This window comes from Ylistrum balloti, unplaced genomic scaffold (assembly GCF_031769215.1).
Source record: "Ylistrum balloti isolate Yb309-2 unplaced genomic scaffold, AGI_CSIRO_Ybal_v1 Utg370502, whole genome shotgun sequence".
Lineage (NCBI taxonomy): Eukaryota > Metazoa > Mollusca > Bivalvia > Pectinida > Pectinidae > Ylistrum > Ylistrum balloti.
The window spans coordinates 454,296-469,242 of record NW_026782325.1 but is presented as its reverse complement, the minus strand read 5'-3'; the positions used below and the strand labels follow the sequence as shown (position 1 = coordinate 469,242).

The following is a 14,947-nucleotide window of genomic DNA, read 5'->3' as shown; positions in this document are numbered from 1 at the left end:
ACCAACCATTATGCAGATTGACCCAATCCAATATGATCAAATATTAGTACAAGCGTGTGCAGATACCTAAAATTGAAAATTCAAAACTGGAAAAAGATGTTCGCATATGCTTTCCGTCTTGACCTCTACAATTAATCGTGTGATCATGGGATATAACGTTCCATTCTAGTTATTGATATTAACTTTTGTGTGTGTGTGTGTGTGTGTGTGTGTTTTTTTTTTTTTTTTTTTTTTTGTTTTTTGTTTTTTTTTTTTGTCAACTAGTTTTATCAACGAGAGTTGTTTTAATTCATTCTTAAATGTCGCAGCGTCTCTTGTCTAAAATTCCGCCTGTTATCCCGAATGATAATGAATACGGCATTTAACTTATTTGAAAGTACTACGGAGTGTTGACAAAGAGTCCGACTAGATAGTGTTGGTATAATATCATCTTTTATACATTTTATCTGTATGATTATAAAACGTCACATAAGCAGAGATTCGGTCAACAGATGAACTACTGTGTGAATCCTTCTTGTATCCAGCAACACACGTGCGTATTACTCAATCGACCTCACACATGTAAACGGTACATGTTAAGGACACTGTCAGGATGTGCACGTGTTAAATTTAAACATGTGAATGTATTTAACCTGATCTCATCAGCTATATACTGAATGTGTTTCAGATCGATCTCTGACAGAAATTGAAATACCAATGGTCCAGAATTAGAACAGCCTATTTTCATGGGTCTCTTCACATGTCTACATGTCGCACGAATATGCAATAAAAATACAAGAAAACAAACTTTAAAATTTTACATTTTAAAGAAAATTAACATATATTATAACGGTTCATGTTTCGCATCTGGACTGGTTTCAAGATTATCAACCATGAAATGTTGAAATTCATAGGCAAATGTTAATGTGTATGATAATGAAAAATGTACAACTAATAGATTGAAAAAAAGAAATTCGAACCAATATGACCCAACAAGTCATAAATGATGGATAAGACTGAAGGATAGCAGGTCGAAATAAAAAGTGGAGAAATGCACGGGTGATTTCGAGAAAAAGAAGTTGTTTATTAACATTAACAATAAGACACATAAACGAAATCATGTTTAATTATTTATAAATCTAGATCAATATATGCAGCAGTTGTTTAGACAACTCCAAGCTTGAGTGAACTTTAAAGTGCCTTTCTTAGTCAGTCAGATAACAATAACCTATAGCAAAACAAATTAGGTTTTATGTCAGAATGATGCGTAAAAGTAACCATACAAACCAAACTGCATGAATTACTTACAAGAACCGGCTCAACCAAATACTTATATGCATGTTCAATAAACCATGTCTCTCTTACTAGCAAAGAATGTGATTGCGCCGAGGTTTCGAGAAAGAAACTCGACTTAATAATTCGTGTTATTATCTCGAAATTTTGAGTTAGTAAGTCGAAATTTCGAATTATAAAGCCAAAAAGCGAAAGGACTTTTTCTCTTCATAGCCCTCATGCTCTTTCGTATACATAGTTGATACTGTGTATATATGCGAAACTAAAACATAAAACTGTTCTTGTGATTCCTATAGCAATTATTTCCTCTGTTGGTTATTGTATGATGTTATTGGGTACCGTGACAGAACAACACAGTAAAACAATATCTTTTATTTAGTATTTTTATTTAAACATATTTTATTGCACATAAGTAGCAATAGGGTTGGACACTTACATAAAGTCCTTTCCAAACATATTAATACCCACACATTATATTTACAAAGTGGTAGCATGATATGATAACTATGAAACAATCATAAACAAGTTGAGAGAGAGAGAGAGGGCGGGGGAGAGAGGGAGAGAGAGGGAGAGAGAGGGAGAGGGAGAGAGAGAGGGAGAGAGAGAGAGAGAGAGGGAGAGAGAGAGAGAGAGAGAGAGAGAGAGAGAGAGAGAGAGAGAGAGGGAGAGGGAGGGAGAGAGAGGGAGTGGAGAGAGAGAGAGAGAGAGAGAGAGAGAGAGAGAGAGAGAGAGAGAGAGAGAGAGAGAGAGAGAGAGAGAGAGAGGGGGGAGAGAGAGAGAGAGAGAGAGAGAGAGAGAGAGAGAGAGAGAGAGAGAGAGAGAGAGAGAGAGAGAGAGAGAGAGAGAGAGAGAGAGAGAGAGAGAGAGAGAGAGAGAGAGAGAGAGAGAGAGAGAGAGAGAGAGAGAGAGAGAGTCACATTCAATCAAATCTCTATTTTAATTTTTTTGCAATTAAGAGATATCATCATCTTTGCTTAATTTCTAATCGCCATATATGAGAAAATCTAATCAAATTCTCAAAGAGAGGCGGTAATTGTCTTATTCATAAATTTCGATTATGAATGTATAGGGGACAAACATCAAAATAGTAATAAAAGTCTTCACATGGGTTGCTGCATCTACATTCAGCTGTATTACCTTTTGCTCTGAAAATGCGTAATCAAGAGATCTAGCAGGATTTCTCAAACGGAAATGACGTGTGTTTTAATAACGTAAATCCCATACCTAAAACCATTTGTCATGTTTTATTTCTGTCATGATTTAAATGTATTTCTGAAATATCTATGTCATACCACTTGTTTGTTGTTGACGAGAAAAAGAATTTCGCACGCTTAAGAGATAACCTAAAGTTCTAGTGATTGGAAATCATTTGAGAATTAAAAGATTTATGTTAAGATTAAATTTCACATCTCAAACAATCAACGATTTAATTGTTTCATTATTTTTAATGACCTCTAACGAAACAAAATAGAAACAATGTCATGAAAGTTTCGATATCATGTAATTTCCCTTTTCAGTTGAAAAAAAGAAGATGCCAACTGAGATTTCGATGCAAGCACCTTTGGAGTCGGGAGCGGAGAGCTTACCATTGTGCTATCGTTACGTTACTCATGTTAAAGGGAAAATTTAGGAATCTTATTAAGTATGTTGTTTACTCCATCTATTGAACATATTTTGTGTTTGTGTGGAATGTAAAACATGTGTCAAGAAAAACAAAGATGATAATGATGTGGTCAGTACATTAATGACTGATTATGCCAAAATGCCAAAAATTCAAATATCTCCATATCAACAAGCACTGCACCCTACTCTTACACTAAAAATCATCCAAATAATATACATTACACAAGTCTGATCTTTTAGTGAGGAAACAAAGTATCTATTCGCTAGTTTTTTTCATTTCATTTCCATTGCAATGAATTTTAACTTGCAAGTTGAACATTGATAAGCTTTCTTTATAGACTTAACCTTGTACAATATTATGGTTTACAGATGTAGAAACAAACAATGCATTAAACACTTTGTTCACGCATCGTCCGCGCCCACGCACGTGTATCTAACACATAATTGTGCAATCATTTTCGTTCCTCATCAGTTGTGAAGCTTGTGAAAACAAAAGGCAACAACTTTGGAAGATCAGAATGCTGTCATAAGGCCTTATATTGTATACGCCAGAACACTAAGGTGTGGCATTTTGTAAACAAAACACTTCGAATCTATAATTGTATGGTTTTATTATCATCATCATCATCATCATCATCATCATCATCATCATCATCATTCTTTATTTTCCCCTTGCGGAGATTAAGATACACCGTAAGACAAGAAATCGACAAAATTCAAGTGAAAGGTAGAGATTTGAATATATATGATTTGGCTCAGTCATTTAAAGGGTGGGATGTTTGACGTAGGTACATCAAACATTCTCGGAGAAATTCCTTAGAATTGCGATGGTCCCCCCGGAATTCTGCGCCAAGAAGTTTTAAGGAAGTGTTTATTGTCCATGCTGTCTAGGGCAAAGCAATAGCCAGGACCAAAACTTTCCAGAATATCAAACATGAAGCGCGATCTTAAATCAGCCGTGTGTTCACAACATGTAAACACATGTACAATGACGTCCTCGATTTCACGCTGACATCTGTGACACAATGACGGCGTGCAGTCTGGCACGGTCGTGATAAATTTGCAGACTTAATAAACGTCTCTAGTTTGATGAATATTTGCCGGGACCTAGAACAGCTGTAAAGCGTTGTGCGCATTATGAATACCCTTAAATCTGCGGAAGTCTTGATCAACATAAAGTCGGGTCCGGAGTAACGCGTTTTCGCGAGAGAGAACTTGCACGGTTCACAACCCTCTTCCATTCATTTTTGGATGGTAGGTATCAATAAACTTCATGAGGCCGTAGCGAGAATGTATGGCAACAATATCGGGAATGAAACCTTTCTGTTTTACACTAGTGTCGAGAAAGTATTGGAATAGCCTCCCGAGGAAGATCCGTTTGATGTGGTACTTGTAGTCAAGGGAAATAAGTTTTGAAGAAAACTTGTGGTGCTTATGAGTGTGGTTGGATTTCTAAATATGTAATGGCTTAATTAAGAAGTGGAATCTCAATTATCATCCTTATTGTTGTTCGACGCGTCGTACCAAATATGTTATGATTTTTTTTCTAGCCACCGTATCGTCTTAACGTCTGGACAAGCGTTATCACACATCCTCTTTTCTAAATTTCATTAAGTCCATATGCCACTGGCGACAGAGTAGTCGAATGTGACAAAAATCAGTTGATTTTTTGAGTCTGTTTGAATTTTTAAGCAACTTTTGCATTTCAATTTGTGTCATAATATATCTTCCTGTGTGCTATTATAACATCCTTATATATCTCAATTTGTCTTCTTGAATTTCAGTAACTTGTATACATATAGTGTGTACAATACAACTGAGAATACCACAGAACTTTCGGTAAACGAAATATAGTTGAAATATAGTTTTGCAGCTCATGCTCGGACCCCATTGGCTACCAAGCTATACTGACAGAGTAAACCTAAGGGAGGTAACTCTGGGAGATCTATTGTGGCTTTGTTGCCGGCAAAAAGACGACTGGCGAAAAGACAAAATAGCGAAAAAGATGAAAAGGCGCCAAAGTGTTAATTAAAATGGCATCTGTTTTACTTCGGTTTGGCGTCTTTTCATTTTCGCTTTGGCTAGGAGGAGTGGGGTGGAATTTCAGGACTGCTAAAAGTTGTTTGGAGTCTTCAAAATATTCACTTTCTAATGATTCCGTTTCTTTGGCTTCGGTCGCTGTGTATTTAGAATAAATATGATGTAATTCATGAAGAATGACAGGGAAAATTTTGGATGAAATATTGCGGAGCAAATAGCTGATTTAGAAATACGTACTTTGTATCATGTTAGATAAGAATTTACGTAAAGGTAAGGAATTCAACATAAACGAGTAAGGTCCACATTTTTGTTATTTAACCGATATTTGGAAGAATTGCGTTAACGAAAGCTGTTCGGTCTTTTTATCTAGTAGTCAAAATGGCGTGACCCTTCATCCTATTAAATGTAGGTTTAACTCCAGTTAAATCATTAACTCGTTTGAATTAGTTCTTTGCTAGTGCCGTTTTGTAGAAAATTATATACAATAACTGAAAAAAAATATAAAATATGCTATTTCTACTTTTATGAATCACTCGTATTACCCAGGGAGGAAGGTTTGAGGACTTTGCGGGGGGGGGGGTCTTTCTGTGAGAGGATGCTGGAGTGCCCCAGAAAAAAATTGATATTTTATATAAGAATAAAAGTTTAAAGAATTAACCAAATGAGTCCAAAAGTATTGCGGAATGTTTTATTGCAAAAGGAATTCTTGTCATTTCATATCAAGCATAACCAGAACGCGATGGTATACATACGGATCGCATTGATACATCTACAGTACCGTGGTGGTTTGTTTTCATATGATAGCATACTTAACATAAATATTGTAGCATTTATGTCAACTTCGAGATATAGCAGCTGACATGTACCGTATAGTTCACAGAGAATTGTTCAAGTGTGTGGAAACATACAAACATAGGTTATATAGCAGTTACGGCGTCCATGCAGTAAGATACAAGTATATTACATGAATTATCTAACTTGACTTTCCTTACATAAAAAAAATCATGAAACAAGTCTTAGAATTTGCGAGATGTAATGAAATATTCGCAACGAGTTTCTCATGAAATTTCGCATGAAAAGTAAACGAATGTAAGATACTGTTTATCTCAAAGAATCGAATTTCGTCATCTCGAAGTCGACCGGACTGTGTAAAAACTTTGAATTATCCGAGTTATTCAAAGTAAAGTCAAACGGTTAGCGTAAAGTTCGTCAGACTCCGAAAATTTTCGTAATTAGAAATACTGATATTCACAAAGAAATGCACATTAGTACAAAAAAATCACTAGAATTACTGATGATATATGGAACCCGGATGTAACTATCATACCCGGATGTATTATTTAATATCCGGATGAAGCGAGCATATCAAAATGTAACTAGATTTTCAAGATTTTAGTGAACTTTCAATTACATTTTAACAGTGAAGCAATGTTACAACAATATACATATATAGATACAAAACAAGGCGATTCGATTTTGATAACCGTCACCACCATAGCAGTACATAAAAGGCTTAATAGATTCCGATAGTTTTCCATAATTAAAAATACTGATATTCACAAATAATTACACGTTAGTACAAAAAATAAACTTAAATGACATAAATAGGAATTATAAAAACATAACAATTTAATTACGCATAACATTTCCCCTCGTGGAAAGATTATTAAACTGTCCAACATTCGGCAAACCTCGTGTTTGACAACTTAATAATCTCCCCTCTCGGACTGAGATCCGCTTATCTCAGACCTTAAGGGTGTGAATAATTATATTAATATTTCCTTTCCGCATTATGAAAATTCAAGCATATCGATTTGGTTTTTCCTTTTTTCTACGCGTTGAGGATGGGTATCGAAAAAAGAACCCTCCGATTTGAATAAGTTTCGAATAAAACTGAAAATGTTTGGAATTTCTTCATTTTCAATTTCTCCTATCCAGTTTTTAGTTTTTACTCTCCGTAATAATATTCGCCCTCAAATTACAAAATATACATTCCAATGTCGTTCATTTTCAGCGATTGAACTCATATAAAGATATATAAAAGTGTAAAGCGTGTGAAGATTTGATATGAAAGTGCTAATTCTAATCAGAAATATTTTCAAAATTTCTTATTTGTCTATATATGTACCAGACAGTATGAAATAAAATTTAGATATACATATTGAATGAATTCGCTCGCCAGCATCAACCACGATTGCAAAATCATAATAAAAAAACCCAATAAAATGAGTTACTTTACAGACAGGAAATACGTACTTTACTGATTTGCATTCAACCAGCATATCCTATATCGTATAGTTTGTGAAACGTTGATAAGTATTTTAAAATGTAATTATCAATGGGATTGTTTGTAACCAAAGACATCACAGACATCTTACATCTCCATACAGACAAAATTTTACGTCAAAACATTTAAGAATGGTGCTTTCGATATTCTACGCGCTTAATAATTAAAAAAGTCAACAAACATTTTTAAGATATAGTATCTAATACAGTGTCAATAATCAACAGATGTTTTATTATATTCACAATCACACACCTTGTCACACGCACGATATACGATGTGTGAAGCAATTTTTTTCACATATTAATTATCAGAAATACTATCAAAAGGACGCTTTTTAATGTTTTATATTGAATTTTGAAATATCGAAAAAAAGAGATGGCTGGGAGAAATACAATATTTGTATTTGTTCCCGAAAGTTATTTGCGATCTGAGTTATGGAAACACTTCACCAAAACCAAAGAACACACACACAAATACAGTTGCTCCCTTTCGAAAACTGTACAATATATACATTTGTACATACATTTTTACATAGGGTGTAGACACACGTGTATAAATAAATCAACAAGATAGGTTGTAGTAATCGACCATTTATACATAACGTATATATATATGTAAATTCATTTTAAATAATTGTTTATCTAAGCTTGATTGATGAAATCATGGAACTTCCAATACCAAATGTTACATTATACCCTAACTCCCTCACCGCCCCTCCCAAACGGACTATATAAATCAATTGCAAAACGATTATGTTAAAATACTTATCAGTCAGATAGAAACATAATCTAGAAACAAATAACACACCCCTGTGGCAAAGAAATCGGGATCCATAGCTATATTCCAAAAAACGCGTGTTATAGAGTGGTGAAAGCAAGATCTGTTCAGAGTGAATTTCAATAAACAGCTTGATCGAAAGACATGATCTTATAATTGGTTACCCAATCAACACTCGGTCCCATCGGCTGCCAAGAATATCGGAAGAGTAATATGATGGTAGGTAACTTGGAGATTGAATTGGGGGTCCTTATCTACTTAATATCACTATAACAAGGGAAGTAACTCTGGGAGATCAGAATGAGAAACACTAGAAATATCCTGTTGACATGTATTATAATTATGAATAACGTTTAAAAATACTGGATATACCAGTTAAGGATTTCATAATGATCCTTTCAAAACGATAATCAGAAAAAATGAATAACAGAATATGAAATTTGGAATGACAGGAATTGTGCATGAGCGACTTGAAAGTCTGGAGATAATGACTTCTGTTTTGAAAACAAATCCTTTTTGCTAATGAAGGGGTAACTTAGATCAGAACATTATAAAAAAGAAACTGATGAAAAAGTCTTTGTAATTCAAGTAACAATAAAAATGGCCCTTAATCATTGAAAACCTCTAAAAATAGATAAAATGATTGATGTATTCCATTTAAGAAAAAAAATAGATAACTCCTGTTTATAACTAATTGGTTAAGACTGTTGACAGGTACTCTGATAGAAACCAGGCAAACCTGAGTGGAGTTAGCCTGATATTTGTGTCTAACTCCAATTTAAGTTAATATCAAGCCACATCAACAGAATCTCACAGTACATAAACAGTTAAATCATTCTTTTTAGATAATATCACTATTCGTGTAAAACACACGACTCCATCAGGAGTCGTTTCCCTTTGAACAACACATTGACTATTTTGGCTCCATCAGGAGTCGTTTCCCTTTGAACAACACATTGACTATCTTGGCTCCATCAGGAGTCGTTTCCCTTTGAACAACACATTGACTATCTTGGCCTCCAAAATCACTCTTTGGAAAGGTCACGCCATAACTTAATATTGTTCAAAGTCGCCTTCATGTAATTATTGAAAAGAATCGTTTAAATTACAATATTTATAAGCATACAAATTGGTAATAGATACATATATATCAAGTCTTCACCAGTCCAATTTACCCGAACGAGCGCACGTGCATAATGTCGTGCACATTTTACATGTGTTTTTGATAAGAAGCCTCTCGAGTTACAACGTGTCGGGTGCAGTCTTAATCACATGTTTTTTACAAACATTTTTCTTAACAACGGTTGTAAGACAACAATTTTTTTGTCTATAATATTTTTTTTCAATACAGTCAGTAGAAGTCGCGATTTTTGATTATATATCATATCATATCACTGCGCATATGCGACCGCAACCATCATTTTTCCATTGCTTACAACACTCTGAAAGTTTACGTCTCCTGTTTGCTGTGGAAATAATTATATATACAGTCATCATTTTCACAACAAATTCATATTCTTGTGAAATTATTCACAAATCTTTATTGGTATGTTGTTGCCTGGTACACATCTTTGCTGTTTGGTGCAAATGCAAATCACGTCATATAAACAGAATGTGACAGGATGCTGTTTACTTCGACGTAGCGTCTTTCTCATGTTGCCTGTTTTCAAACTTGTGTTGGCTATCACATACTTTGGAATCTAGACCTTTTCGGATCATCACTACGCCGTTTCTCCTGGCCATATACATGTACCTTCTATAAGGAAACAAAGTTTCCATAAAATGAGGGTATTCATTCTATGTACACGTAAACCAACATGGAGTTGCGGGCATGATACAAAAACCTACACGTAATATAGGATTTGTATACCACGTGAACAAGATCCCATTTCTGAAATATTTTTGTATGTTAAATAGTAATTATTTTCCATAAAGAATTATTTTTTCCTTTACTTTCCAAAGGATATGGAACCAAAACTGTCGAACTTCCCGACTAGGAATGTAATCGGTTCTATCCGCTGATTCAATTCGTTGATCGCGTAGCCATCACTTCCGTCTTCATTTCCTCTTTGTCTGACCAGACAACATGGGTTCCAATTAAAATTCATATATCTTCTCTTCAGAGAATCTATTAACTCAAAATGAAAAGGTTAATATCATTGTCGTAATAGTTGCCAAAAACACAACGGCAACCAATGGCACAAAATGGCGTAAGGGCAGATAACTCTGTTTCCGGTATTAAAGAGGCGCGGCCAACAGTTTGGTGTTAATGAATACTAGCGTCAAGATTAAGCTTACTAGCCAGTTGCCCGTAGAATACTTTAGAGGTGTTCCGTTAGATGTTGACATAGGTGCGCCTGGAAAATAAAAGAAATAGTCTTGTGTTCGAATGACAATGTAATGGTTTTATCAAATTATTATGAAATACAATATTCGAAAATGTGAACGTATTCGATATTAAATCTTAAAATGTTTCCTAATTAGACATTAAACTGTCAAATTTATATAACAAATTTCCATTACATTTCACAACATCTCACTCCATCGGAAACCATCTTTAGACATGTTGCTATCTTGGTGTTTGTGGCAGTTTCTGTTATTTTAACTGAATTTTCTACCCGTTCCCAGTTTAATTACATAGATGATTAACAAAAGGTGACTTAAAATTAAACTTTGCAAAATAATTATACCAAGTATACATATACATTAAATACGCTTTGTAAATCTCGAGTTTAATTATATATGTACTTAATTTCCCCGCGTCACATATCAATTATATTTTAGCCAACTAGGCGTGGTACATATAATGTACATGTATATTCCCAAATTCCATGGAATGTTCACTAATTGAAAAAAAAAATCTACTTTTCATCTTTTATCGGTCATATATCTAACTTTATTAGATATCGGTGTTCAATCTGACAGTAAACACCCTCCCTATGCTAAAATCATAACACATGATTCCAATATATAGTTACATGTACATTTTATTAGGGGGGGCAAACCGAAACTATGAAAGGACAGTATAGTCGCGATTGTGTAAATAACCAATATGTAAATACTTGTATGTTTGAGAACGAAATTAAAAAAAAAAAAAAAAAAAACTCGCACTACGTCACTTCACCTTTAAAGACGGATTCATTCCTATCCGTTTTCGGGCAATTGCTTTTCCCCGTGAAAATACAAAATTGTGATTTACATTTTCCATATATTATTAAGGTTATAAGCATTAGATTGATACAAGTGTTTTAAAATACACGCGGATTGAAAGTACTTCAATATCAAATGTTGTCTAGGAATTTCAGTGTTTGGTGGCAAACTTACATAACAACATACGGAAGGCCATTTGAATGTTATCTACAAGGACACAATCACGTAAGCAAAGACCGGCCCGTTTCTAAGCTTCATGAAAAACCCAAATCGCAACGGGAAAATGTCTAACCATACACCTCGGATCTTGATCTGAGGTTACTAGCAGTACTATTGCGCTCCAGATGTAATCGCTGATACCGATAGTAATATAAAATAACACTATGTAATTATGCAAGTCAGCACGAAAAACACAGTTTTATCTTTTGTAGAAATATTATTCTTTCGAGTCACAGGGGAAAAAATCGAAACACAAAAGGTCTTTCATTTGGAAATGTACCTGGTGCACAAAAAATATTTAATAAAATTATCCCATAGTGTTGTGAAATTTTCCTATTCATTTAATGAATACAGTGCACGTGCAAAAAGATATTCTGCAGTGTGACAAACAAAAAACCAAGAATACGCCAGAACCCATAGCCTTACTGAGGACATTATTTCCATTGAGGAGCATACCCCCGGGGACTACGGTGTGTGGAGTCCGGGAGGGTGGGAAAATGGGACCACGTGTAGTTGTAGTGGGTCTCCCGGGAGCGGGACGGTGACTGTCGTGGGTACTCTGGAAATTCAACACACACAGTTATAAAACATGACTGGAAATATGTCTTTCCTATAATTTTCAATACTTATGCATATTATGTTAATTCTAGGAGAAAATAGTATCGTTAAATTCAGCCGAATGATTACAACTGCACGTGTATTTATTTAAATATATTTTATTTGTATCCATATATATAAGAGCATTGAGCACAAGCTTTCAAATTTATATGAAACACATGTAGATACTAATGATGCCGGAATGAAACTTGAAATGGCGGGCGCTCAGTTTTAAATTAGTCACCATATATCTGTTACTTTTTCGTTTTTTCTGATATATAAAATGCTTTTGTGTACTGATTCCTATGCTTCTTTCAGAGAAAATCTACATATTTATTAAACAAGGATCACAATACTCTATATCTGATACAGCAAAATGACAAGTCAAAAATTTAAGAAATATAGATTAACAAACTTTATAGTCCAATGATGTCACTGAATCATATTAATTAACATCACATACCATATAATATCATTTCCTCCACGTCCTCTCCATACGCGTTTGAGGCGTAACAACTGTACACACCGTAGTCGTCCGGCTGTATGTTAATGATATGGAGGTTAAGGGTCACGGTATGGGGACCCTCACTATAGCCTTCAGTTCGGAACTTCCCGGACCTGTTCTTCAATTCTTTACCGTTCCTAAGCCACACACTTGTTGTCATGGGCGACGCACTGATTATGCATTCAAGAATTGTTTCCTTTCCTAAAAATTGACCTATTCGATTGACCCGCAGCATAACTTCCGGAGGAACTAAAATTCAAAGCGGTAAAACAATTTTCAATGATTACGGAAACTAACATAAAAAAATTAAGCAACTTACTTTCGCTTAACCTATTTATTGATATTTCACAATATTTTATGTAAGAAATGATAATTCCCTTATCAATTAAGACTGATTAAGTATGTTGATTAAATTGTTATATCGAAGTAATGCTTTAATGTATGTAAGTATTTTCAGACTGAAGAACATAAAAACACGTCTTGCAAAATTAAGCGATCGTAACAATCGTGATTTACTTGGAATAAAAAAGTTTTCAGTTTTGTATTACAATCGTAATATAATTTCAACTATGTGAAAATTATTATCGAAGATAGGTCCTAATTAGTTCTGATCTGATTTGCAAACCCAAATTCTAAGAAATAGCCAAGGTCATGGATGACTAAGCTGTGTTTTACTCACAGACGACGGCGACGTTGATTTCACGAGACACAGAGTGGCCGACGTCATTATAGGCAACACATTCGAACGTTCCGTCACAGAACCGAGACACGTTGTGTATCACGAGAATCTCGCCAGGCTCCACAATGGCTGCAAAGATACCCGGATGTAACCATCGACAAGAACAGCACATATAAATACAGATGAATTAAACCTACTAAAGGACTGTAATAGATTAAAATCCTATGTTAAACAATAAAGAATAAAGGGAGAAGTGAGAAAGACAGAACGACAGAGGAGGTCCAGAAATAAAAAGGATAAATAAATTGCCTGATGAAGGGAATCCAAATACAAACACACACACCTTGGTTCTACATCGTCGGATACAGACAGCTAGAATGGACTAACCATGATGAATATTAGTACATTTGAGTGAAATGTGAATATGTAAAGATAAGGAAGAACAGACACCGAAAAGCGGAGACAGTAAAATAACAAAACAGACGACTTAAGAAAAACAAAAGAAACCAAACATTCACAGACGGATGAAACAAAGAAGTGCAAATAAGAATATTTTATTTAATTAAAAAAAAAATCCCGTTGAAAACAGAATTTAAAAAGATATACATTGCACTGTATTTATGTTTAAACAATTATCTACATTGCCTTTGTATTAACGTTTAAAATAATACAGTTTTATATAGAATGAAAAAAAAATTATTACAAAGTAAAGCTAGTCATAAAAAGACTCCCTGTATTGGACGCCATCGAGATGTGTTCCTCATGTTGATCTTCAGAATACCTTTACAAGGATTATGATTACTACACACCCAGCCCTGAAGTAACGGTTAACAGATTATCGTCATAAACGTTCTTATTACAGATGTAGGATATCGAAGGAAATGATATCGTGAAATTAATTAGTCAACGTTTCTAAAACAAAATTTTGTAAAGGTATATGTATGCTGAGAAATTCTAACAAATCTCTCGCTATCTTACGAAATGATAATGAACATATTTACAGTATTAGATCATTTCAACATTTCCGCATTTTTTGTTTGCATCGATTACAGAAATCGGAGGTTTCCGTGTCATTCTCCACAATAGAACCACGAAGGCGTTAATCCACTCTGCAAGCAAACAAAGTTCATTTTACATAAACGTTCGTACATTGTGCATGTACTTACAAATGTTTTTGAATAGTATTCCATCTTCTTTTCTTGAAGAAAGAAAATTCGCAATACATTTATTTCAGGAAAAAAAAACAGGAACATGACACCGTAATAACGATATACGGCACACAAATGTATCTAGAGTTATCCCCCTTCCTTCAATGTTGTTGACACAAGAATTTGGTTAAAGCTAAGTTTTATTAAATGATCTACGTTCTGATGTCTCCCTACTGCGTCAAATACAGGGAGCCTCCATTTGTAACTGAGTGAGGCCTACCACTGCCTTTTATGAACTTCCGGCCTGGCGAACAACTACCTTTTCTCTTCTCGTTTGAGTCGTAGTACTGTGTCTGTTTGTACCATAAAATCGTAGTGCACCCCGGTCCCCACTGTGACCATTCGTCAATTATCCTTGTAGGAACTGCAAGGTATAAGTAATCTAGTTTAAACACAAAGATATGGGAACTGCCGCTGTCTTTTAAATGCAATATCATTAAGCACTATGAACCGAAACTAGTGACCGTTGGAATAACAGTGTATGTTGAATAAGAGCAAGACAAAAAGAGTCGAAACGTCAGACATCCATTAACTTTTAAATAACATATAAATACAAGAAACAATTGGAACCCAATGAATGTTTGTCTAAA

General features: G+C 34.6%; 1 pseudogene; it reads right to left on the bottom strand.

Annotated features, from left to right (window-relative positions):
* Nucleotides 1–11,802: 11,802 nt before the first annotated feature.
* LOC132555503 (limbic system-associated membrane protein-like) overlaps nt 11,803–14,947 on the bottom strand; it is a 108,272-nt pseudogene continuing 105,127 nt past the window's right edge.